This window comes from Eschrichtius robustus, chromosome 2, assembly GCF_028021215.1.
Source record: "Eschrichtius robustus isolate mEscRob2 chromosome 2, mEscRob2.pri, whole genome shotgun sequence".
Taxonomy (NCBI): Eukaryota; Metazoa; Chordata; class Mammalia; order Artiodactyla; family Eschrichtiidae; genus Eschrichtius; species Eschrichtius robustus.
In genome coordinates, this window is record NC_090825.1 from 24,652,936 (window position 1) to 24,677,643 (window position 24,708).

General features: G+C 36.1%; 1 pseudogene; it reads right to left on the bottom strand.

The window, feature by feature from the left end:
• The window catches only part of LOC137758806 (large ribosomal subunit protein eL8-like), a 166,933-nt pseudogene that overhangs the window by 121,853 nt on the left and 20,372 nt on the right, over nt 1–24,708 (bottom strand).

Sequence of the window (24,708 nt, forward strand, 5' to 3'; positions counted from 1 at the left end):
ATTTTGTCTCACCTACCAGGAAATGTCTATAACTTCTTTCTTTATTCTACCTTCTATGGAAATTTTAATGTGTTCTACCAAAGATGTCTATTAAAACTGAAGTTTAAAATGGAAGCAGTTATTTGTATTATTTAGTAAAATATCCTAATTTGGGTAAATTTGTTTAAATGGCTTCAGTGAAAGCAGAGGTTTTCTGTTTTCTAAATAATCTCCATACTCTAACTTCCTTTGCTTTTAATGGTAATTTTTTCTTATCTCCTCATTTCCATTCTAGGACTTTCTTAGAATTAATTGTTGCCACCAAATTAACAATGACCATTGTTTTTTTGTCTTTAAATATTAGGAAATTCATAAAAGGGCATGAACTGGAGCCATGTATGCAAGTGTATTTAAGAATCTATGTGCTGTCAACAAATACATCTGGTCCTTAATCCCTGCTGTGACCATAAAAGCTGCCTATTCTGCAGAAAGAAATTTAAGTTCAGATGTGAGCTCTTCCACTTTAAAACAGAAAGAAAAACTTATTTAAGCATCACAGTTATACAACAGGAAAAATGTCTTTTCAGCACCATGTAGCAAACACTTATATATCCCCACTCATCCTGTGTCAAAATTTTGTTCCTCTTTCTTAAAGCGAAACATAAATATCTAGTACACCTAATCTTCTAAATTATAGCAGTAGTGCCAAATCTTTATCTATGAGTTCCTGTTCACCAAATATATTTTAAGTGCATGGGTTATCTTGTTCTCACAACAAACATGTAGTTCGAAATCCCTTTACAGATAGGGAAATTGAGGTTTAGAAAAGAAAAATAACTTGCTTGAGGTAACACATCTGGTTAGTGGTAGAGCTAACATTTAAACCTAGATAGCCAACCTCCAAAGTCCCCACTTTTAAATGAAATACCACACATCCCTTAACACTATATATGCAATTGCTGTTTGATCCTGGACCCACATTTTTACTAATCTTCATACTATATGTTAATATTTGGACATCAACATCAAATCAAATGCTTTCATATACAGCATTAATGATAAACTTGATGGTGACCTTAGCAGATTGTTCATAAATAAGATTTGACTGTTAAAATTCCTAAATTGGTGTGTCCTTCCTGATTTAACTGTTGAAACAACTAATGCAGCTTTTCTTTTCCTCTCTTAAGATACTATTGAGTGATTTATTGCTAAGCACAGGTTTTTAGTGTGAAAAGTTTTCTGACATATTTGATGAATTGGGCCTAGGAAAAAACACCTCTCTTAAACAACCGTTTTCTGAATCAACCGAGTATGATATTAGGTTCAGAGAGAAGTGCTGTCTCCATTGGGACCACATATCTCTTTGATTTGAGTAGTCTTCCTGGCTACCCTGGTCAGGATGAATTATGGCGTGGAAAAGCTTCTATCAGGAGATATAAGCAGTCAGAGAGAGAAGGATAAACAGAAAGTCATTTTTAAGCCAAAATGATCCCCATTATTTTGGTTCATTGCTGGATTATGTATTTTCTTGCAATGAAAAAGGAAATTACTTACCCCCAAAATACACTGTTAATTATAATGTGGGGTCATTAAGAGGTAGAACACAATTTTAGATTTATATGTATAACTGTGGAGAAGCTGCTGCCCACTTTCACATAGCAGTTAATAATACAGACACTATTAGAACTCAAAAATATCAACTCCAAATCTGCAGTTTTGGACTGTTTTCCCAGTTGCCTCCATCCTTGAACTTTGTCAAACTGAAGTTCCCTACAATAATGTTTAAACTTGATAACTAGGTATTATAAACAGAACAACTGGTAAAATGTTTTTGTTTTAAATGAATTCAGTATTTTCCCTAAAATATCTTATTCTGAAATGTTGAGGGTAAAATAAAAAGAAAAACAAAACAAACTAACAAGAAGTATATGAAATATTCGATTTGTTTGTGATTTTTAATTCTCATGTCCTAAAGCTTAACATTTAATCAACAGAATGATTCTATTAAAATATAAATCTGATCATGTCATTTTTCTTCAAAAGACTACAACAGTTTCCCATTACACTTAGAATAGACTAAAACTAAGATCTTTCTCAAGATGCAAGGGAGAATTTTGGAAATTTTTCGAACTGCTTTGTGTATCCCACTGACTGTGACACACTGTATTTGGTAAGGCAAGAGAGCAGGAGTTCTGAAATTCAAAGACAATACCACACAACAAAGAATTGCTCTTCATGTTTCAGTATTTTTTATTGTCTGGCTTAGACCCAAACACCACTTTAAATGTAAATTACTTTCCCATTCAGAGAAGACAAAAATTATGCAAATCAGGTGAAGTTAGGACTGTGTTTTCATCAAAACTTTGCCAAGCAAGCATTGTTCACTTTTTTGAGCAATCACAAAGCCGTAACCCAAAGTGTCTGTAGTGTTGAGTTGCCAATACAGACTACAGGCATAGCTGCAAGGGTCACAGTAATTCTACATATGAGGGCAAGCATCTAGCAGCTTTACTGTGTCATATAGTTGTGCCTTTGTATTGAAATGCATACTTTTATAGGTTACTTTATATTTATTTTTCCTTCATATTACTGTTAGGATAGTATATTACCTTTAAAAACATTACACATACATTGGTTAAACAATCTATGGTTTTCATTTAAAGGTGGCAAATAATGTAGAGTAGGAAAAAAAAACTTTTTCCTCCACCCTCCTAGTTTCTCTGGCTGGGGCCCTGTGAATTAGACTGACAAAAGACAGATTAACAAGAGAAAAAACAAATGGAGTTTACTATCGAGTGTAGTGTGCATCCTTGCAGGAGAAACTCAGTGATGAGTAACTCAAAGGAATGGTTAGAAATTTAGCTTATCTAGAATGTTAACGATAAATGTGTAGAGAAGTGACAGACAAAAGAAAAGACTTCAGGCTTCCAATGTGGCAAACTGTGGGAAGGTAAACATATGGGGGAAATTAATGGAGTAATGTTCTTGCTGGTCCATTTCAATGCCAACTTTTCCTCTTTATTGTGGTCTTGAAACTTCCCAGGAGAGGGGATATATGGCAATCCTCATATCTCAAAGGTTTAGTCAGATAAGGGAAACTCTGGGAAGGCTTCTTTCCCATCTGTTGAACTTCAAATGCCTTCAGCTCAAAATAAGGGGCATATTTTGGGGTGTCATATTTCAATCCCTTATTTTATATACACACACACATTTGTCAAAAGCAGAGGTGCTCAATTCAATACATTCAAGAAGAACTGCCTCTCACACCTTCTCCACCTGGCTGACATTAAGACTTAAACTGCTATCATCTTTATTAGTTACTAAGTTCCAGCCATATTATTCTCCTTGTATTTTTTGAACACTCTCCTAATCATGCTCCTACCTCAAGAACTTGTACTTGTTGTTCCCTCTACCTGGAATGCTGGAGCCTCAAACAGTCACGTAGCTATTCCCTCCTTTTCATCAAGGTTTTATTTAAAAGTGACTTCATCTGAGAGGAGTACTTTGTCAGTTCTAGTGAAAAATAGCAACTCTCTGTCACTACTTACTGTCCTCTCTGCTTCCTATATCCCCATAGCATTTATCACCGCTCTACAGCATGACATGTAATGGTATGAGCTTCTTGAATTAATTTTTTGTCTCTTTCTTTCTCTTTCTCATTAAATATAAATTTCTTAAAAACCTGTAGAGTTAATTTATCTACATTCATATATATATATATGTACACACACACACACACATATATTCAACTCTTCCCGTTTCTAAAGGCACAATGCAATGGAAGTGTGAAAGAGAACAGTGACAAGGAGTGTTTAGGATTAACATTTCCCAAATGTTTTACGTTTAGGGGCAAAACAGATTTACACCTAGTGTAAAGGACAAAGATCTACTATAAGTGGGACTCAAAATATCACCTGGGTGAACGCACAGTCAGCAAAGTATTTGAAGCACAAATTACAAGGACAGGGAAGCACCTTTGGTAAAGATGCTGATAGAGACCTTTTAATGGTTCTATAGAAAAACAAGGTGACATTGGTTTTATTGAAAGGAAAAATATTAGCCTCTAGTATTTTTAAAATGCAGACAAATTACAGGTTTAGAGTCAAGAGTCTACTGCATCTCTGCATACTGAATGACTGTTGAGAAATAAGTACTTTCTTGAAATGATATTGAAAAGCACAGTGTAAGCTTTTGTAAAGAATATGTGAGAGGCACGGCGGTTAGGAATCCACCTGCCAATGCAGGGGACACGGGTTTGAGCCCTGGTCCGGGAAGATCCCACATGTCACGGAGCAACTACTGCCCGTGCGCCACAACTACTGAGCCTGTGCTCTAGAGCCCACGAGCCACAACTACAGAAGCCTGTGCGCCTAGAGCCAGTGCTCCACAAGAGAAGCCAACACAACAAGAGAAGCCTGCGCACCACAACAAAGAGTAGCCCCTGCTCTCTGCAACTAGAGAAAGCCCATGTGCAGCAATGAAGACCCAACACAACCAAAAATAAACTAAATAAATAAATAAATTTATTATTTTTAAGTCTTAAAAAAAAAAAAAGAACATGTGAGAAAGATAAAACGGAGAAGGGTATAATTCTTGATCTAAAATTAAGAACCAGGGAAGTGAGTATCAAAAATAGCCTATACGCAAAAGTTAGAAATCAATGGATTATTTTTTGGGACTTCCCTAGTGGCACAGTGGTTAAGAATCTGCCTGCCAATGCAAGGGACACGGGTTCAAGCCCTGGTCCGGGAAGATCCCACATGCCACGGAGCAACTAAGTCAGTGCACCACAACTACTAAGCCTGCGCTCTAGAGCCCACGAGCCACAACTACTGAGCCCCTGTGCCACAACTACTGAAGCCCATGCACCTAGACCTGTGCTCTGCAACGAGAAGCCACCGCAATAAGAAGCCCACACACTGCAACAAAGAGTAGCCCCACTCACCACAACTAGAGAAAGCCCGCGTGCAGCAACGAAGACCCAGCGCAGCCAAAAACAAATAGATAAATTTATAAAAGAAATCAATGGATTATTTTAACATGTGTAAGCCATACGTGTTAATGGAAATACTCTATGCTAGGTTTTTTTTTTTTTTCCTCAATCAATACAGGCTGAAGGAGAATTCGTATTTTATGTACAGAAAACTCAGCAGTATACATTAAGCCCAGTTTGGTGGCCAGTTCCTTGCCTTTTGCCTTTTCCAGCTTGGCAATGCGAGCCACCAATTTCAGACGCAGGACATTGCCTCCACCAGTGACAGCGGACCTCATCATATCTGTCACTGTAACTGGTCCTGATAGCTTCCACCTGCTTAGCCAGAGATCCTTTGTCTTCTCAGTTAACTTATGTGAAGGCAATGGTGGTATAGGTCTTGCTGTGGACGAGATGCCCCAGCCTGGCCTTGCCCTTGATAACGCAGTAGGAAGCGCCCACTTTAAGATACAGGACAGGGAGGAAGATAACCAGCCCAACGGGATCCACATCATGTGCAGTCACTACCAGTTGAGCCTTCTTGTTCTCCACCAAGGTGGGGACAGTATTAACCCCTGCTCGAAGAACAGGTGGCCTCTTAGCGGGGACATCCCCTTTGCTGGCAGCTTTTTTCTCAGGTAGAGCCAACAATCTCTTGCTTTCTGTTTGACCTGTACTTGTGGGCCAGCTTTAGCAGCTGTGTAGCTGTTTGGCTGTCCAAGGCTTGGTTAACTGGGTGAACTGGTTAACTGCAGGAGGCACTTTCAATGCTTAGAGAGGACAGCCCTTTGCCACTGCAGTTCAATGCAGCTTGGCCATTTCACAAATAGGTGAAGTGCCTTGTGGGTTGGATGTCCTGCCCAGTGACAAAATTCTTGGGCCTTTCCTCAAACAGGGGATTTACCACCTTCTTGGCCTCCTGCTTCTTCACGACAGCAGGGACGAGGGCTAGCTTCACAATAACTCTATCAAGTAAATGCCATTATTTTCCACTGTTAACAAAATGAAAATAGCATAAGATCACATAACTGATATGTAGTGAGACCAGGATTTGGACACAATTTGACAGTCACCAGAGACGATCATTTTAATCGTGAAATATAAACAACCACGTATAGTAAATTTTTTTTAAATCGATTCTTTTACAAACAGTCCACGAAAAGAAATGAGAATACTCAATGTTCTTTTTGAGACACTATGCCTGATATTCATAACACATACTCCTATCATGAAGGAATAATCTCTAGTTATTGATAGACATCTGGAAACTTTGGAAAACCCAAACCAGTGGTACAGTTTATAAAAAGAATGAAGGGGAAAAAAGGAGGGAAGGAGGGAGGAAGGGCAGAGCCAAATCATTTTATAGCTTTTAGTCTGGAAAACTCTTACTCATTCTTCTTGACCAAATTAAAATATCTCCTCCCTCAGAAGTTTTCCATCACCAGTGCATTTTTTGTTCCTGGTTCCCCTGTGCTACCACGATATTTTCTTCAAATTACTGCAGTAGCACAAAAATTCTTACCTAACATTAGTTATATAATAAACTGTGCTATTTAAATTTATAACACATCAGATATTATGAAATGTAGAATGAATTTTTATGTAGAAAGTGTCATCAATTTACGATTAACTTGAGTTTCTGTTTACTTGCTTGATGAGAGATTTCAGGATGTTACTCAACTAACAACATGGCAATATGATTGAAAAAATATTTATAGAATGGAAAATCAGTTTCCTGTCACAATGAGATAAATATGATAAAGATAAATTCAAGTATCAAAAGCATATATGTTGTTTTGTTTACATGCTGCAGTTATGTGTTCATAAAACAATTATATCACAGCAAAAGAGAAAGTAAAAATACTGTTTGTAAGCCAGCTGGTAACCAATCTATCTTCCTCATATTCCTTAGCCCTAAGTAAACCTAATGACATGGAAAACATTTTGTAAGTATCTTGTCATATTTACATAAAATGTTCAAACAAGATGTAATAGCTGCTATTACAGTGTGAAAAGACTGCTTGAGCAATAGAAATCTTAAATATGTTACTTTGCAAACAGCAATACTAACACAGCAGAGCTCAATAACTGATGCCCACTTATACAAGAAGTCATTCAACTGCTGGTAGCTGCTAATGAAATATGATATTGATATATCTCCAAAATATGTGCACTTCTTTCATGAGACCTATTGTAAAGACCTCATCTATATCTTTTGTAGGAAAGATGTTAAATTTAATGGGTGTACAATGAAAGCAGAAAAGCAGATGAAAATCCAGATGATTTTGTTTTCTTGATAAACAATTAAATGGCACCACTGCCAAATTTATACACCTATGACTGAGTACTCAGGTGATTTTTTAAAGCAGCAAGTGGAGCAAATGTAAAAGAAATTTAAAGCAAACAACTGAAAGTAACAGCCTTAATTCTGTTTGGAAACGTATTCAGACAGCCTCTTCTGCAAGCAGTGTATAAAGTTTTAACTTGTCAGATTGCTTAAATGAAACTGCATCTCACCATGGAAGATATCTCCAAACCCATAAGTTAAAGAAAAGATAAGACAACCTCAGACACTCACTATAAAGGAGGAAAGAAAAAAAAAACCTTGCTTCTCCCTGACCTTAGCTGAAAATGAGCATCTAATATTTCAAAAGTGCATTACAGTGTCTACAACAGGAACCTGGCAGGTAACAGTGAGGAACTTGCTGTTCTTTGCTATAACATTAAGCTTTCAATACTTAACTGTTAAAATGTTTAAAAGGTAAGTTGTGATAATAACAAAAGTTTGTTAAAATTTCATATTTATTCTTAGAAACAGAATTTTTGTGATAGTGATGTTTGCCCTCACTCTCAGCTTTGGTCAAGACATAGAATTTGGGCAATAAATCCAAAAGAAATAAAGGAAATAGAAATAAAACCAAATGCAACCTTGTCAAAGAACACAGCCCCTTATTTTGACAGTTTAGAGGACTGAATTAGCTTTTAAGAAAAGTTTTACATTTTCTTATGTAACCTGGAGGCTGAACAACTCTTTTTGATGTATCCAAAATGCAAATTTACTTTGATCACCCATTGCCCCTTTAAAATATACCTAGTGTGGTAACTGCCAGGGTTCTCCTGCCCACTCTTAGATAAAATTTGTTCTAGGGATACTTTAAATTGTTATTCACAGACACAATTCAGTAATTAGAATGTTTAGTCCGAGATATTCATCACCACGAGGAATTTTGATTTAATAGCATACTTTTATGACTTTATATTAACACCAGCCTTTGTCAGGCTGGATGTCTTCAAGATTAAAAATGGTATAGTTGGCTTTTCTATTTATTCATCTAAACTTCTCTCACAAACAACTCTTTCCCTGCCCTCTTTTCTAGATGCTGTTTTCAAGGTAAGGACAGTTCTTACTTTAACCATCATTCAGCTCTAATTTCCTGACATATTTTGCAAGGGTTTCTTTTCTGAGTTCTTCTGACATTCTCTGCAGGCCACCTCTCTCCCCCCCCCCCCCCCCCCCCCGCCTTTCTCTTGACTTTGTTCTAGGTGGCCCTTTGCCACTCTTTCCTGAGCTCTGAATATGCATCTTCAGCTTCTTGCTGCTTCATTCCCTCCGTGACTCCAGGTGGCGCTCTTGGACAGAAGTCAGGATGGCTTGCTCTACTACGCAGTTCATATCAACTAGGAGAGAACCCTACAGGCATTCATCCATTGTTAGGACGTATCCAGGGAGTGTATGTAGGTCGACCCCAAAATAGCATCACTCTCCGAAGAGTTATTAAGTCCTTTTTCTTTTGCAGGAGTTCCAAGGTGAGAGTCAGATCCTAGTTCACCCTGCCTCCCAAATGAAGGCGTAACGTGTTAAGCTTTCTACAGATCCCTGTGAGAGCCTGCACCCCCCATGAATGTTTAAGCAGAGAGAGGGAGAAGGGGAGGGAAGGAATATCACATCCTACCTGGAGGAGGGGAGGTAAAGAATATCACATCACATTTTTATTCAAAAATATTTTCCTCCCAATATCTTCTCCCCCAAAACCCTCTCTCCTTTCTTCCTCTTCATCCCTTATATACTTGAGGTAAGAGGATTCAAAACACTAAGATCAACTTACTTTAATTATTTTAAATTTTCATTGTAAATTCTTCAAATGGTGATTCATCTTTGGAATGTCATATCTGCTGCACATGAGAGTCAAACTTAAGCTGTTCTACTTAAAGTCTTTATTATATAATAGTGAAATAACACTGGCTTCAGAAGGCATCTTAGATACTTAATTATATCCAGATGCACTTAAAAGAAGCATCTGAGCAAGAAAACACGAAGAGATTAAAGGAAGCATGAAAGAATCAGGCCACAGACCAAAAGAGACAATCAGTTTCTGACACTTAGGATCCTGGAATACATCTTCTGTTGAAAGAGAGGGATGTTGAAGATATAAAATAGATTCCTGCAGGATTTGTTCACTTATTTGTTCATTTGTTCATTCATTCATCAATTCATAAAAATAAGCGTGAATATCTTGAATGTAACAGGCTAAATGCAGTGAGCTAGAATGCTGTGCAAAAATATAAAATATTAGTCATATTTTACAGAACTAGTTATAATACCTTTCTAATGAGAAGGTCATATAACATCTTCCAAATTTTCTTATAAAAAATTTAAAAAGTGACATTATACAATGTTCAATGTAGGAGCATAAAACATGTTTTCCTTCTTGCCCGCTACCTAATAGTATTGGCTTAATTTCCTTTTAGTATGTTATAATGGGGATTTGAGCTGTGCATTTTTATTCTATTAATTATGAGTCCCTCAGATTTTGAAATGAGAAGTCAACAGAAATACACCACTCTTGAAAATTAACGGAGCTTTTCCAGATTTAATCTGGTGATCTCAACCATGTTAAACTACTCATACGTTTAATTTAAAAAAAAGTCTTTCAGTGATGACAAATTATTTAATCATAAAGTCAATTAAATATACACAAACACGAAACTAGTAAGAAACTATTATACTATTTACACAACTACAAAACCAAAAAAATTACTAAAGTACATTAAATATTGAGGAATTAGATAATAAATTGATGTAATGTAGCAGATAATGTTTTACTGAAACTAAATCACCTCTTAAAATACAAGAACAATTTTGCCACACCAACATGGGTTTTTTGAATTCCGCATACTTATTCTAGTTTTAGGTATGTGATGATTCCATTCTGGAATCAATTTTAGTGCTATTATTCAAACTACTCTAAAATGACTATACCATGAGGTCCCATGACCTTGGCTTAGCAAGAATATTTTATTTAGTTTTTCTTCGGCCTTCATTCTTTTTCATTAACCTGAAACCATTAAAAAGTAAAATGATTCATTGACTTAACAAATCATAAAATAAATCCACTTACTGAATTCATTCTGTAATGTTGCCATTATAGTTTTAATTAACTATGTAGCTCTAAGGTAACCATTGAAATAATGCAGAATATACTACATTGTTCAAACTTAAAATTGAAGTAAATGCAGACACAAATTTTTCTCATGGTAACCACCAAGAAGAAGGAGGAGAGGGAGGAGGAGGAGTGGGAGAAGAAGAAAGAGAAATTTTCAGGACCTTCAGGAATATACGGCTCGCTGGGAGACACCGATTTCACCCTTGTGTTCCTGTGGAATCTAAAGTACAAAGTTTAAAGTTAGTTTATAAAACAGTATTTAATTTTATATTAGCCTATATAATTAATATATTCCTTTTTAAGAGTTTTATTTATTATTTTTAAATATTTGGTATATATACAAAATATTTGTGGCATGCGTATACATTTTGAAGCATAAAAGAGTACCTGAGAACCTACAATTTAAGAACTGCAACTTACTACAAGGAACCCTATCACTCTCCATGTAACACTTTCCTTTTCAGGATTCCAAAACCCTGATAGCCCCCTTCCCAGTCAAGAGGTAATAACAACCTGAATCTTAAACTTATCATCCTTGGCCTTTTTATATTTTATCACGTTTACAGTTAAACAATATATTGTTTCATTTTACTTATTTTTCATTTTTTAAAATAATATAATCCATATAGTACTTTGTGGGTTTTTTCCCCCTTATTTACTTGTTGCTGGCTCACTTTCATTATTCTACCTTTTTCTCCTCATAGAGTTTACAGTTAATTTATATTCATTTCTTGAAATGTCAACATTGAAGTCCATGAGAGTCTAAATCTGTTGTGGCTTTTTTGCCCCACAGATTCTTGTTCGTGGTGATTGTGTGTGTGTGTGTGTGTGTGTGTGTGTGTGTGTGTGATATTTGACTGTGGAAACCTGGGGCCTAAGTTAATGATGCTTTCCCTCAGAGAGAACTTTCATTTCCTTCTGCTGACATGGGACCATCCCATGGCCATGGTCTTATCTCCTGCTGGTACTGACACAATTAATCCCTCCACCCCACAGAGAACCCTACCATTCCCATAAGCTTAGTACTATTTTTGGCCACTGAGAGTCTTCTAGAGTGTGTTGCAAGCCCCCAAATCCATAAGATTTATGTTTTAGCAGAATTTAGTTCTTTCATAGTAATCTTCCAACAGTATCTAGTCAGGAAGATACTGTTCAAATATTTATGATACTTGTGTAGAGGAAGTACCATAACTGGTCTGTTCCAATTACACCTGCTTATTTTTTATCATATATATGTAATAATGGAATTCATTTTTTTAAAAAATCAAGACTTTCCATATAACCAAAGAACAGAGAATAAAGAATCATGGGATTTTAATGAATTGCTTGTTCACACTTAGCGATATTTATTCCAAAATGCATTACAAAAATGTGTATCAATCAAGTGTATATCAATTTAATATAATCAGTATAAATATTCTTCATATTCTTGAGTTTCTCTGTGGACAGCCTTTGTGTGTGTTTGTTAGAGGGGAGTTGGAAGCCAAAGAAGAGCTTCTTTTTCTAGTTTTGATGTTCTTTTGTCTAGTCATATAATTTGCATAGAAAGAGATCATCAGCCTCTCGTTGGTATCACATGAGTTTGAATTAACAATATATAATTTATACATTAGCATATTAAAATATATTAGTTTACATTGGAAGATTCCAGTTACTTAAATTATGGAATTTTCTAGTCAATTGCCTCTCTTCTACTTCTTATATTCAAGGTATTTCAAAATGAAGTTATTAACAGTAGAACTGTTTTGACAGAGATGGGTACCTAAGCTAAGTTTGACCAATCTAATTTCTCAGCATAAGAATATATAATTAGGACAGGCTTCATATGGATTGGTCATGGAATGAAGAGACAAAGGTCACGAGAGTTATGGTAGCTAGCTTCTATGGACCATGAAGATAAGGGAACAGAAAAGACTAGTCTATAGAGAAGACAGACTAAAGCAGCAGAAAAGAAAGATAAGAAATGAAAGGTGGAAATAAAGATTCTCAGTGCTTCTTATTGCATGGTTCCAATGTCTTTTTTAGGACCTCCTATCCTTGTGTTCCATGAGATGCTACTATGCCCTTAAAATATATGTATTTTTTTACTGTTTTGCCTTTTCTTTCTTGAATTTATTCTGTTATTTACAACCAAAGAGCCAAACTAATTTTAATATAAGCTTTGGTAAAAGCACAAAAAAGAAAATTTCTCTATTAGCAAGACTGTTATGCTTACCAGATCCACTATGTGACTCTGGTTAAGTACTTCACCTGTCTTGTGTAAAATGCAAGCATGATATTCCGACCTTTTGTGACAATTAAGTGAATTAGTACATAAACAATGCTTAAAACAGTGCCTTCAGATGGTAAGAATTATGTGTGCTGACTCTTGCTTGTATTATCCCCATTTTGTAAGAATTTTAAATTTGTCGATTCCATGCCACTTGCCACATTTTAATGCAGCAGGAAGCAATATACTAATCCATTATGAAGTTGGTTAGCAGTGCTTCTTTAAGGGAGAGGAAAGAGATAAATGAGAAAAAATTAAATAATTACTCATAAGCTAGTGCTTTATCTGATAGATGAAAAAAATATTTTTAAAAAGTTTAAAAGTAAACCTTTTTAAAACATGTTTGCCACATTTTAGGTTGCTGTTTCTAATACGTACCACATTGTCATTCTGGAAATAAACCAAATAGTCTCAATAGTTACAATAATGAAAAGTAACAATCCTTAAATATGTCACATTTTCTCTCCGTGGTTTCACGTTCAACACAACCTGCTGCTTTAATATAAAAAGACACTTGAAATGAAAATAGTTCACTATTAATGAAACATGTAGTCAAGGTCACAGTAATTTCTTGTCTGTGAAGTACTTGTCTGTGAAGCAGTGAAGTACTTCCTTTAGATTCTTAGCCTTCTCTTGAAGAACTGATGTGTTCAGCTTTAAATAAACTAAACTGGTCTCTCTCATGTCAGAGCATAGGCCAGGTGGCCAGAAAGATAACATGACAACTTTAGGAAGGAATTTCCTACTGTTTCACACCTTATGAACTAATTCTTTCATTCCTCTTCAAATGCTGGCAAGCAAAGCAAGAATGTTCTTGTGAGAGGATGGAAGGAAGAAAAAGCACATTCCAATTCAGTAGGGCGAGTTCATAAGTGAATATAACCATATATTTCTAAAACTAAACCCAAATGTTGCCTCTTTTTTTCCTATCTTCAAAAGGCTAAATTACATATATAATTTAAATATGTAAATCTATATCTGTCTATATATCTATATATACATATACAGCATTTTGAACAATGGATCTAGGGACCCTATCTCTAAGTTGTCAAGCAGAAAATGGAAAACTGTATGATGTTTATCACAATTTAAGTAAAATTTAAAATTACTGTGAAAAATATCAAAGTATATAAAATAGATTCATGTGATATGTTAAGCTAACATTTTTTTTTTTCCTGAAAAGGAAGTGGCTTGGGGTTTTATAAAATTGGCCTCAAAGGCTGTATGCAGTCCTGTCGGTAGACTGGTTGTCACACTCGTAACATTTCTGTAACGGAGGCTCAGGAAATATTCTTCCTCGGCCAAATACACTGTCTGAAAATTAAGTGCTGTCTGTGGTCATAGGTGCTCGATTTGCACCCAGTCTGCTTGGACTATGAGACAGCTAGGAGGGTACCCCTCCGAAGATGGGCACCGTGTTGGTTTTCTATTGCTGTTGTAACAAATACCACAAAGAGTGACCTAAAACGAGACACATTTAGTGTCTTACAGCTCTGTAGATCAGAAGTCTGACACAGGTTTCCCCTGGCAACATCAAGGGCTTGACAGGACTGAGTTCTTTTCTACAAGGCCTAGGGGAGAATTTGTTCCCTTTTCTCTTCCAGCTTCTTGAGGTTCCCCTCACACCCTGGATCAACACCACCTTTTCCAAATTCAAAAAGGCAGATTGAATCCTTCTCACATTGCATCCTTCTAACTTCCCTTTCTGCATTTCTCTTCTACTTTTTAGTGGTAACATTAGGCCCATCCCGATAATCTAGAATAACCTCCTTATGGTAAGGTCCACTGCTCAGCAAATTTATTTCCACCTGCAACTTTAATTACCTTTTGCCATGTGACAGAATATATGCACAGGTTCCTGGGATTAGGACGTGGGTACCTAGGGGTGAGGAAATGCATTAGTCTGCCTCCTATAGGGGGAGTATGTACTTTCTCTGCTGTATTGCTCAATCAATGCCAATTTTCATAAAAAAGATCATAAATTTAATAACCTGATGCCTGCATTTGATAAAAATTTACAATTTTGGATATAAAATAGAACCATTATTTGACATTCACGTAAGAGAGCAGTTACTGTCAATGAGAAGACAGAATAATCACTGGAAAAACTGTTTCATTTCAAAGTGAAATGAGGAACAAACTGTGGATGCAATTTACTCTATTTATTGAAAATCAAAATAATGAATGCCATATGGAGCATTCATTATTCCTTTGATGAACTCAGTTTGGCACTTTTATAAAACAACGGAGCAAACTGGGAATATGACCACATGATAAAACCAAACGGGTTAGTTAAAAGACACACAGATACAGTAACTTTAAGGGGAAATAAGAACACTAAATACAATGTCGAATAGAGCAAACGAAACAAATCAGTTACTAATTTTATATTAAAAATCAACATCATCTTCTTTAAAGGCCTTGACAAAATAAATAAATTGAGCATAGCATGCATGAAACACAACCCTTCATTTTTAGGGTTTCCATTTTTGAGAAGAATTATTTCAACTTATGTATGATTCCCCTAGAAATAACCCAAAAAAATGAACATTTGTAGTATCTTGCATAACTGCACTTCAGGTCCTCCTGACATATAGTAAAGCCAATTATAAGCATTTATTATGTGTAAGAAACAAAGATTTTACATACTTTAATTCATTCAGCCTTCAAAGAATTAACACACAAGAAGTCAGTATTATCCCCATTTCAGAGACTTAGAAACTGAAGTACAGAGAGATTAAATGACTTGTTTAGAAATATCTAGGCAGTAAGAGGTAGAGTTGACATTTCTAAACCATTCATCGTGGCTCCACAACCAGAACTATTAAGTGGTGTCCTCCTGCCTTCTGACTTGGGTTACATGCAAATATTTTCTCTCTTAAACATAAGATGGCTAACACTTTGAATTGTTGAGTTTTGAGCAGTTATTTTATATATATTTATATATATGTAAAATATATATATATAGTGGGGGGATTCATTTTACATAGTATTAGATGATTTAAATCTTAGAAAGATTGTTATTATGATCTTCCCAGGGAGGATTAATTATATATTATATGATATTCATATAATGTATAATATATAACACATGTGTGTTAGTCATCCATTTACTATGTTTTCAACCTCAAAATACAGACTTCATGCCTTCCAAATGTATAGCACTCTGTAAAAAATTAAATGATAAACAGAAACCTCAATTAAATAGAGTCAGGAGACCAGAAGGGCGGGAGCTCTCACACCCTGAGACAATCACAGAGCCCAAGAAGAAAGACTCCTCTTCTTTCCTGGTGAGAACTCAGCCAATCAAAAGCCATGGACTCTTTGTTTACTCTAGCCCTCCAACTTCCTTTTCCTCTCTTTTTAAGAGTTCTCCTTCCATTGCCAGGCAGGCACTTGCATATGGCTTGCTGATACTTGTGATTCTCTGCTGATACTGAATAAACTTATCTTTGCTGGAGAAACATCTGGCAGTCTCTTTGTTTCAGATCAACATTTTGGTGGTCCATACAGGGACCAGTGAAGACCCACAAATGCTCCAGGGCTGGTGAGCAAATAGGTGTGATACCTACAATTGAGCCCACTGTTGCTCACTGCTTTTCTCACTGACCCCGGTGTTTGAATGCACATCTCTTTCTCCTGAATCCAAGCTCACACGCTCTTTGCATTTGAAGCTCTCCAGGCTTCATTCAGGATCTGTTTTAAGATTTTGTCTTTCTGGTTAAGGCCTTCTTCTGTATACGGGTACTTGTTTGGTACTTCGGTGTGACTTTGACATCAGACTGTTTCAACCAAAGCTGGCTGAAAATACCTTTGGCCCATTCCTTTAAGAAAAGGGGCTGCTTCACCCCCAGCCTTCAGCCCATTCCTATGAAATAGGGCTCATTCTATGGAAATTGGCTGAAAAGTCTTTGGCATGGCTCTTCTTGGACTAAGCTATTTCCTTAGAATTGGCTGGGATTAGCTTGAAAGCTGATTGAATTGCACCATTTGAGCTGTAAATTATTAAGCTGTTGGAAAACTGTTCTTCTACTCTAGAGAAAAACCTCTCAGATATGGGATTCCAATTATCGAAGTATTTTGAGGGTGCCCTCAGCTACAAGAATTCTGGCTGATTTTATGTTTAAAAACGAAGATCCTTCCTCATATGCCTTTCTAAATAAATGGGCCAACCTGACCAAAAACAATTCAGAATATCAATGGTCATTATGGGGAACTTTTGAAATCCCCAAACTTAATAACCGTAAAACCTAACTGGATTACAATAGCTTAAAAATTTCAGAATTTACTGGAATGTTTATTGTGATTGGTGTTTTTGAGGCTTCCACACATTATCAGAAGCCTAAAATTGCCTCTCTGCCAAACAAGATTTTAAGATTAACTGAGGCAAACAAATGATTAAAGAAAGATAAAAAGGCCCCCAAAGCTCGAGGCTTTTCTTCCCAGACTTCCTTGTCTTAGGCTCAGCCTCTGCCACCATCTTGTCTCTCTCCTTTGGCTCCTGGTGGCCAGAATCCACCACTGGTACCATCTTCCTCCTTCCCTTCTATGCTGCCTATGCTTTCTCTATACGCTCAAATCCCCCTTTTCCTTTTCTCAGAAACTCTATTTTCTTTTCCTCTGAACTTGTAAGTATCTGTCCCTTTAAAATTAAGACTTCTGAGGATCCAGCAGCTTAACCCTTTAATTTCTTATATTCCCTGGACTAAAGCTGAACTAAGAGCCACAGTCAAAGATTTTTCCAAAGTAACCAAAGATCCTCACATATTTGCTGAGGAGTTTAATACAGTCATACAAACTTATCAACCTGGTTTCCCTGACTTATATAAGCCAGTTCATATGCTTGTAAGTGAAGGCCAGGCCCAGCATTGGATGAAAATCATTAATTGGGAAAATCCTGAAGGGTCTCTAAGAATAACAACTGGGAGACCAGCCCACTGATATATTATATGATCAGGCGTGGGCAATTGCTAGGTGACTTCACTGAGCAATTCCTAGGGATCTTCCAAAGCTTGTTGATTGGAACAGAATTCAGGCTTGTACACAAAAATCTAATGAACCTGTTCATGACTACTGTAATCAACTTCAGATTGCTTTTAAAGAAAATTTTGGTCTTCCTTCAGATGTTGATTTTTACCCAAGTAGCTTTAAATCTGTATTTATTAATGGGGTGAACCAGGATCTTTGCCTTACAGTAAAAAGGACCAGGATGGAATGGGGAACTATGTCCACTCCAAATTTAGTTAATCTGGCCAACCAGCTCTCTCACATTCTAGTTGTCACCTCAAAAAAAGACCACCAAAGTTCTTAATCTTCAAGTCCAGTAATTGAGGGCTTCCTAATGAAACCAAAACCCTGCTACTTCGTGCTATTAGTGCAAAGAGCAAGGACATTGGAAAAGAGATTGTTTGCAAATGTACGCACTTTAGGTGCCTTCACCTCACTTAGCCAGCCTTTCCAACCTCCCAATTCTCAATGAAGGGACTCCAAGGAACCATAGGGGTCTTCCCAGTCCTTGCTCTTCATCAGCTTGGAGAAACATTTCTCCAGATTGTGAATGAATCTCTTCCACCCCCAAACTGACATTGAAGCCACATTCTAGAAGTTGAACCCCACTACTGTAAAATAGTCCCTGCCCTGAAGTAGTAAAATAGTTCAAATAGTAGGGACCTCTATCCAGTGTCTCCACAGGCTGAAATCAAGGCTTTGGCAGGGACGGCAATCCCATTTTAGACCTGAAGTCCTTCTCCGAACTCATAGGTTACCGGCAAAATTAATTCCCTTATAATTTTAAAGGATGGAGACCCTCAGCACTAAGAGGCCACTCATTGTTCTCTATCCCATGGCCTTCACAGCATGGCAGTTGGTGTCCTCAAAGCTAACACAGGAGCACCTTTCTGATGCTTCACTTTCCTTTAAATGGTCTGCCTCACTAAATCAGGTCCACTCAAGAAAATCTCCCTATTGATCAAATCAGAGTGAACTCATTGGTGATCTAATCACATGGATAGCATCCCATCATATGCACAAGTTCATTACGCTCAAGAGGAGGGAATTCCATAGGGCACATATATCAGGGGGCAGAACACTTGAAGTGTCTTAGAATTCTGTCTACCAGAGATCATCTTCCCAATATTAATACAAACATAATAAACTTCCCTTCTTCCAGGTGACCAGATTAGAAAGGGCTTTAACTCTTAAAAATTAGCAATTTAATGGATGTTGTTTTAACATACAGATACATGCTTTTTATGTACTTTTTAAATGTAAAATGCTACATTCTGTCTATTTGAAGATAGTCTTTTAGCTATGCTGATGTTTTCCACACTTCAAATTCTCCATTCCTCTTCTTTGCCAAACTGTTGTTTGAAAACTTAAATATGAAAAATTACATACTTGCATTTATTTTAAAATTATTTGTGGTCAATATCTTAATGTTGTACTTTTATATTATCTTAATATATTTTAATACACTTTGTTGAAAGACTGAGACTTCATTTTGCTTAAAAGCAAACTGATCTATGTTCATGAAAAACAGACATAACAGCTTAAGTATGATATAAAACTTCTAAGAATTTAAGGGACTGAAAGCACCTAACTGAATCAAGCATGTTCATGGTTTATAGAAGGTAGCTAAACTACCTTGGGTGCCTCAAAATAGCTGAAAAATCTAATCACCCTTTGGGAGTCTCTGAAAGTGAGAAACTTAAGGTCAGGCTAGCATGAATAATAATAAAAGGAAAATATTGTCATCTTTACACTTTTGTTTTCTAGCCCTCAAAAATATTTTTCCATGGTGAGTAAATTCTTTCTCCGACTTTTAATCTTATACTCACTTTCTAGATGCAAGTGGGAGATTCTATACTGCAAGAAGTATTTTCCAGCTTCATGGCAGGAACCAAAATAATATTAGCTGAAATGTGGAATTACCTCCTCCATTGCGACTGGGAGGCCAAGCAGGGGAAAGCCTTACGTATTACAGCACCTCCTGTGATAGTTTTTAGAATCTGGTGTGTCTCATAACGAATTTCACCTGGTGGCAATCTACTGCGATAACATATGGCCACAGCAGATGCTTAGTTACAGCTTGACCTGCAACTGAAAGTTCACTGTAAAGATAAGCAACTTTAGCACTCCTCTATATAGTAGGTAATTTGACTAAAAATATATCTACTTATTATTCATAGATGATAATCATGGACTTTTTGAATATGTATGACCACCTTGGGGGGGGGATAGGGAGGATGGGAGGCAGAGGCAAGAGGGAGGGGATATGGGGATATATGTATATGTATAGCTGATTCACTTTGTTATAAAGCAGAAACTAACACACCACTGTAAAGCAATTATACTCCAATAAAAATGTTAATAATAAAAAGAAATAAATAAAAAGAAATAGTGAAAAATAAAAAATAAAAACAAAGCTTAAATGATTTATATTGTTCACATAAGGTAATTGAGCCCCATTAAACAAAATTCTCACATTTAATTATCTGTTTATAACCTAGTTCTCTAATATTCAGAATATCATTTCTCAAGAAACAGTGTAATAGTGTTTATATTCTCAAGCTAGCAGGTTCTCTTCAGTCAACTGATACTTTAAAACAATGCAAGTTAATGATAATATAGTTAAATACATAATTATTATTCTAGCATAGTTTATTGCTATAAAATAAAACAAACTACTAGTAAAAGTACTTAGTATAGTCAAGTTAATTAGATTATTACAAGAACTTTTGGTTACTCCCTTGGCTTCTAAATATAAATGATACTAAGTTTTATTAAATACTATTTCACTTCAAGTCATATACTTTGCATTCCTTATAACATATAGCCAGCACTGTTCATAATTCACATGCCTCAGCTTTGATTAGAATATGCTCCTATCTCGCCAGTAAAATACAAAGACAGTCTGATTTATTGCCCTTAGCGTAGCCCTATTACATAATATGCATTCTTTCAGATTATTGAATTGTCACAGGTTCTTGAGGTCATTAACCCTCTGAGCCATCTGAATTCCCTTATTATGGGTTATTTCCTGGATGTTTAAAATTTTGTGTATGTGATCTTTGCAGCTGTTTTTGTTGTTGCTGCTGTTGTTTTCACTTGTTTTCTACCTGTAGGAGGATTCTTCCATTTCAGTTACCTACTGTTGAGTAACCAGTCACGTTACTCATGAACTGTTGGTTTAAGACAACAAATTATTATATCTCATGGTCTTGTGGTTTGACAGCCCTCAAACAGATGGCTCTTGCCTGGCATTACTCATGTCATGTGGTTGTGACACTGATATATTGTTATTAATTAGAATACATAGTTTATTCCAAATTCCTTAGTTTTTACCTAATGCCTTTTTTTCTGTTCCAGGATCCCATCCAAGATACGACATTACATTTGATTGTGATTTTTTCCTGAGTCTCCTTTCATCTGGGACAATTTCTCAGATTGTCCTTATTTTTGCTGATCTGGACAGTTTTCAGGAGGACTGTTTGGGTACAATATTGGGATTTTGCTGATATTTTTCTCATGATTACAGTAGGGCTATGTGTTTGGAGAGGAAGACCACAAAGGTAAAGTGCCATTTTCATCACATCACAATAAGGGTACATATTATCAACATGAGTTAACACAATTTATGTTGACCTTGATCACATGGCTGAGGTAGCGTTTGCCAAGTTTCTCCACTCTGAAATTCCTCTTTTTTCCTCACTTCCTGTATTGTACTCTTCAGAAGACGGTTACTATGGCAGTCCACACTTAAGACGTGGGGATTTATGCACAACTTCCTCGAAGGCAGAATATGTCTATACATAAATTATTTGAATTGTTTTACACATGAGATATTTTTATTCTCCCCATTTATTTACATATTTAAATCACTCACTCATATCAGTATGGACTCATAGATATTTATATTCGGGGTCATTATGTAATTTTACTTTATGCTCAAAATGTTGGGAGTTCTTTCAGTTGCACCAAATATGCATCTTTGCCATATTCCCATAAATGTGTGTGGTGGTCGAGTCGATGTTTTTTATAACATATTCCATGATCATCTTTTATATTTTGTATATTATGGGCACCAATACTAAATCAGCCATTTCTCCAAGGAGCCTTGGCTCCTTTTATTGGAGAATGGTATTAGAAATCAAGATCTGAGTGCTGGGGATGCTTGCTGCTACTGGAGTCTTTGCTTCAAGTCTCTTTCAACTGAAAGAGAATGGAAATATATGCCTGTTTACTATTATGCATTTTCACTTATCTATATATATTTCTATATGTAACCATCTGCATCTATATTAAACTATGCACAAACTCATTCTGACGTTTCTATCTAGAATTCATTACCCCATGGCTCATTTTAGCCTCCTGCTCATGCTTATCTGTAAATTTCCATTCCAAGAATGAAAACCTTAGCTCCCACCAAATGCCATTAATTTACACAATTTTTTCAGTCCTGTGTACATGAATAGAGTATCAATATTGTTAACCTGCACCCTCAATGGAAGAAATTTCATCAGTTAGTGTACAGTGCCTATGTCCAGTTTATTTGCCTTTGGACTAACAGACTCTAGGCCTTCCCAAGGTTACTTAGGTCAGCACTATTTTTGTCACCCCAGTCAATAAGGTTGTTGCATATATTTGTAATACAGTTAGATTTATTCTGCTTCTTTGCATATCTAGTAATTTTTTGTTGTATGCTGGACATTATAAATGCTATAATGTTGAGAATAAATTTTGTCTTAAGTTTTTTTTGGGGGGGGTCAGGTAGTTAATTTAATAATGGGTCAGCTCTATCTTTAGGATATTTATTTTTAGTTTAGTTAGGGTAGGCCTATAAAATCTCTCATGAGAATCACCTTAATCCTGAGGCATGGCCTTACAGGGGTTTAACTGAATGCCTGTGGTGTTTAAATATATCTCCTGACTGCTTGTTTGGAATTCTTACATATCCCAGTATACTGTGCAGTTTCCACTGCTCCAAGGTAATTTTTCTCTGTCAGTCTACGGAGACTCACATTGTATCTTCACCATATATTTATTACATGATCAAAAACTCAGAGACTCCTATATGAATTTGTGAACCTTCTTCTCTGTTCAACACCCTGTCACACAAATTTCAGCAAACCTTGCTGCCATGAAGTCTAATTTCTACCTTAATAACTTTGCAAGGGTTCCGCAATCAACCTCAGCGTTACTTCCCAGCACTGCAATTTGGAAAGTGCCTCCAGGCAAAGTGTAGGATCATCATAGTGACTTCCCTTTTCTTAGATATCATAGAATAATGCTGCTTATGTCCAACATCTGAAAAACAATTCTTTGTTTTTTTTTTTTTTTTCAGGAGAGCTAGTCTAGTAATCTGGTGGCAATTACTCCATTATAGCCAGAAGCAGAAATCCCATAGTGACAGTTTGAGACAACTTTTGTGATTTCTATTTGAGAAAACTGAGTTTTAGAAAATTTAAGTATCTTGCCCAAGGTTGTAAGTCATCATTGGAAGAGAGTTACACACCCCAGTGGGTCTACTGCCCAAGCTAGCCATTACAAGAATTTACTCCTGCTTCAACTAAATGTGCTTACATCAGCTTCTTAGAATCTTATGATAAAGCACTGTGGACAAAAGTTATGCCCTTTAAAACACTTTATTGTAACCCACTGAATTGGATATGAAGGACCAGTTAGATATGATACCATAGTGACATAACATATTGTTTGAGGTTAATATGCCTATAAAATTTTAGATATGTGTTTACAATGAAAATAAATATTTATAGTAAGTGTATACTTAATTCAATCACTCCTGATTTCAGTATTACATCTACATGCATAATGTTACAAGCACAATTAAATAAACAGAGGAAAGAGGAACAAAATATATACTACTATAGTCTCAAGTATATCAGATTAATCCTGTTAGAGTATGAATTGCATCCATTGCCATTATTTTAGAAATCATTAAATCTTTTAGATGGGGAAGGAAATGAAAAATGAAATAGGACATAGCAAGCATTCTGAGGTTGAACAATGATATATACCATCACATTAGATGCATATTAAAGTAGATTGCTAGACAGAGAAACTGACAAATAACAATCAGACAGATAAATGGAATATGTGTAACAGGCATGTCAACTCCAGTTCTAGATGGAGAGACAAATGAAGTAGACCAAGCACCTGAATACAGATATTCACTTAAGTTTGGTCCTACAGATACAGACCTTGACCCTGCCATATGCATCACTGCCATCTACATTACATGTACATGTACTGAAATATTCTGAGAGAAGTTAAAATCTTTAAAGAAAGTCAATTCATTTAATTTATTTATTGTGTTATGTCTGCTCCATGAGGAAGAGGTATAAAGGAAATAGGATAGACTTCAGGCATGAAGGAAGCTGTACCTAAGTGGATAAGAGCAAAATTTCTTCCTCACTTTGAATCTGGGGACTACATCTTTTTGGCTGTGGAAATTTCAACCGACTCTTAATACCTCAGAGTCTCTCATTTAAAAATAGGTGTTTAATCAAAGCTACAATGAGGTATCACCTCACACCGGTCAAAATGGCCATCATCAAAAAATCTACAAACAATAAATGCTGGAGAGGGTGTGCAGAAAAGGGAACCCTCTTGCACTGTTGGGGGGAATGTAGATTGATACAGCCACTATGGAGAACAGTATGGAGGTTCCTTAAAAAACTAAAAGTAGAAATACCATACGACCCAGCAATCCCACTACTGGGCATATACCCTGAGAAAACCATAATTCAAAAAGAGTCATGTACCACAATGTTCATTGCAGCTCTATTTACAATAGCCAGGACATGGAAGCAACCTAAGTGTCCATCAACAGATGAACGGATAAAGAAGACGTGGCATATATATATAATGGAGTATTACTCAGCCATAAAAAGAAACAAAAATTGAGTTATTTGTAGTGAGGTGGATGGACCTAGAGTCTGTCATACAGAGTGAAATAAGTCAGAAAGAGAAAAACAAATACCATACGCTAACACATATATATGGAATCTAAAAAAAATATATAT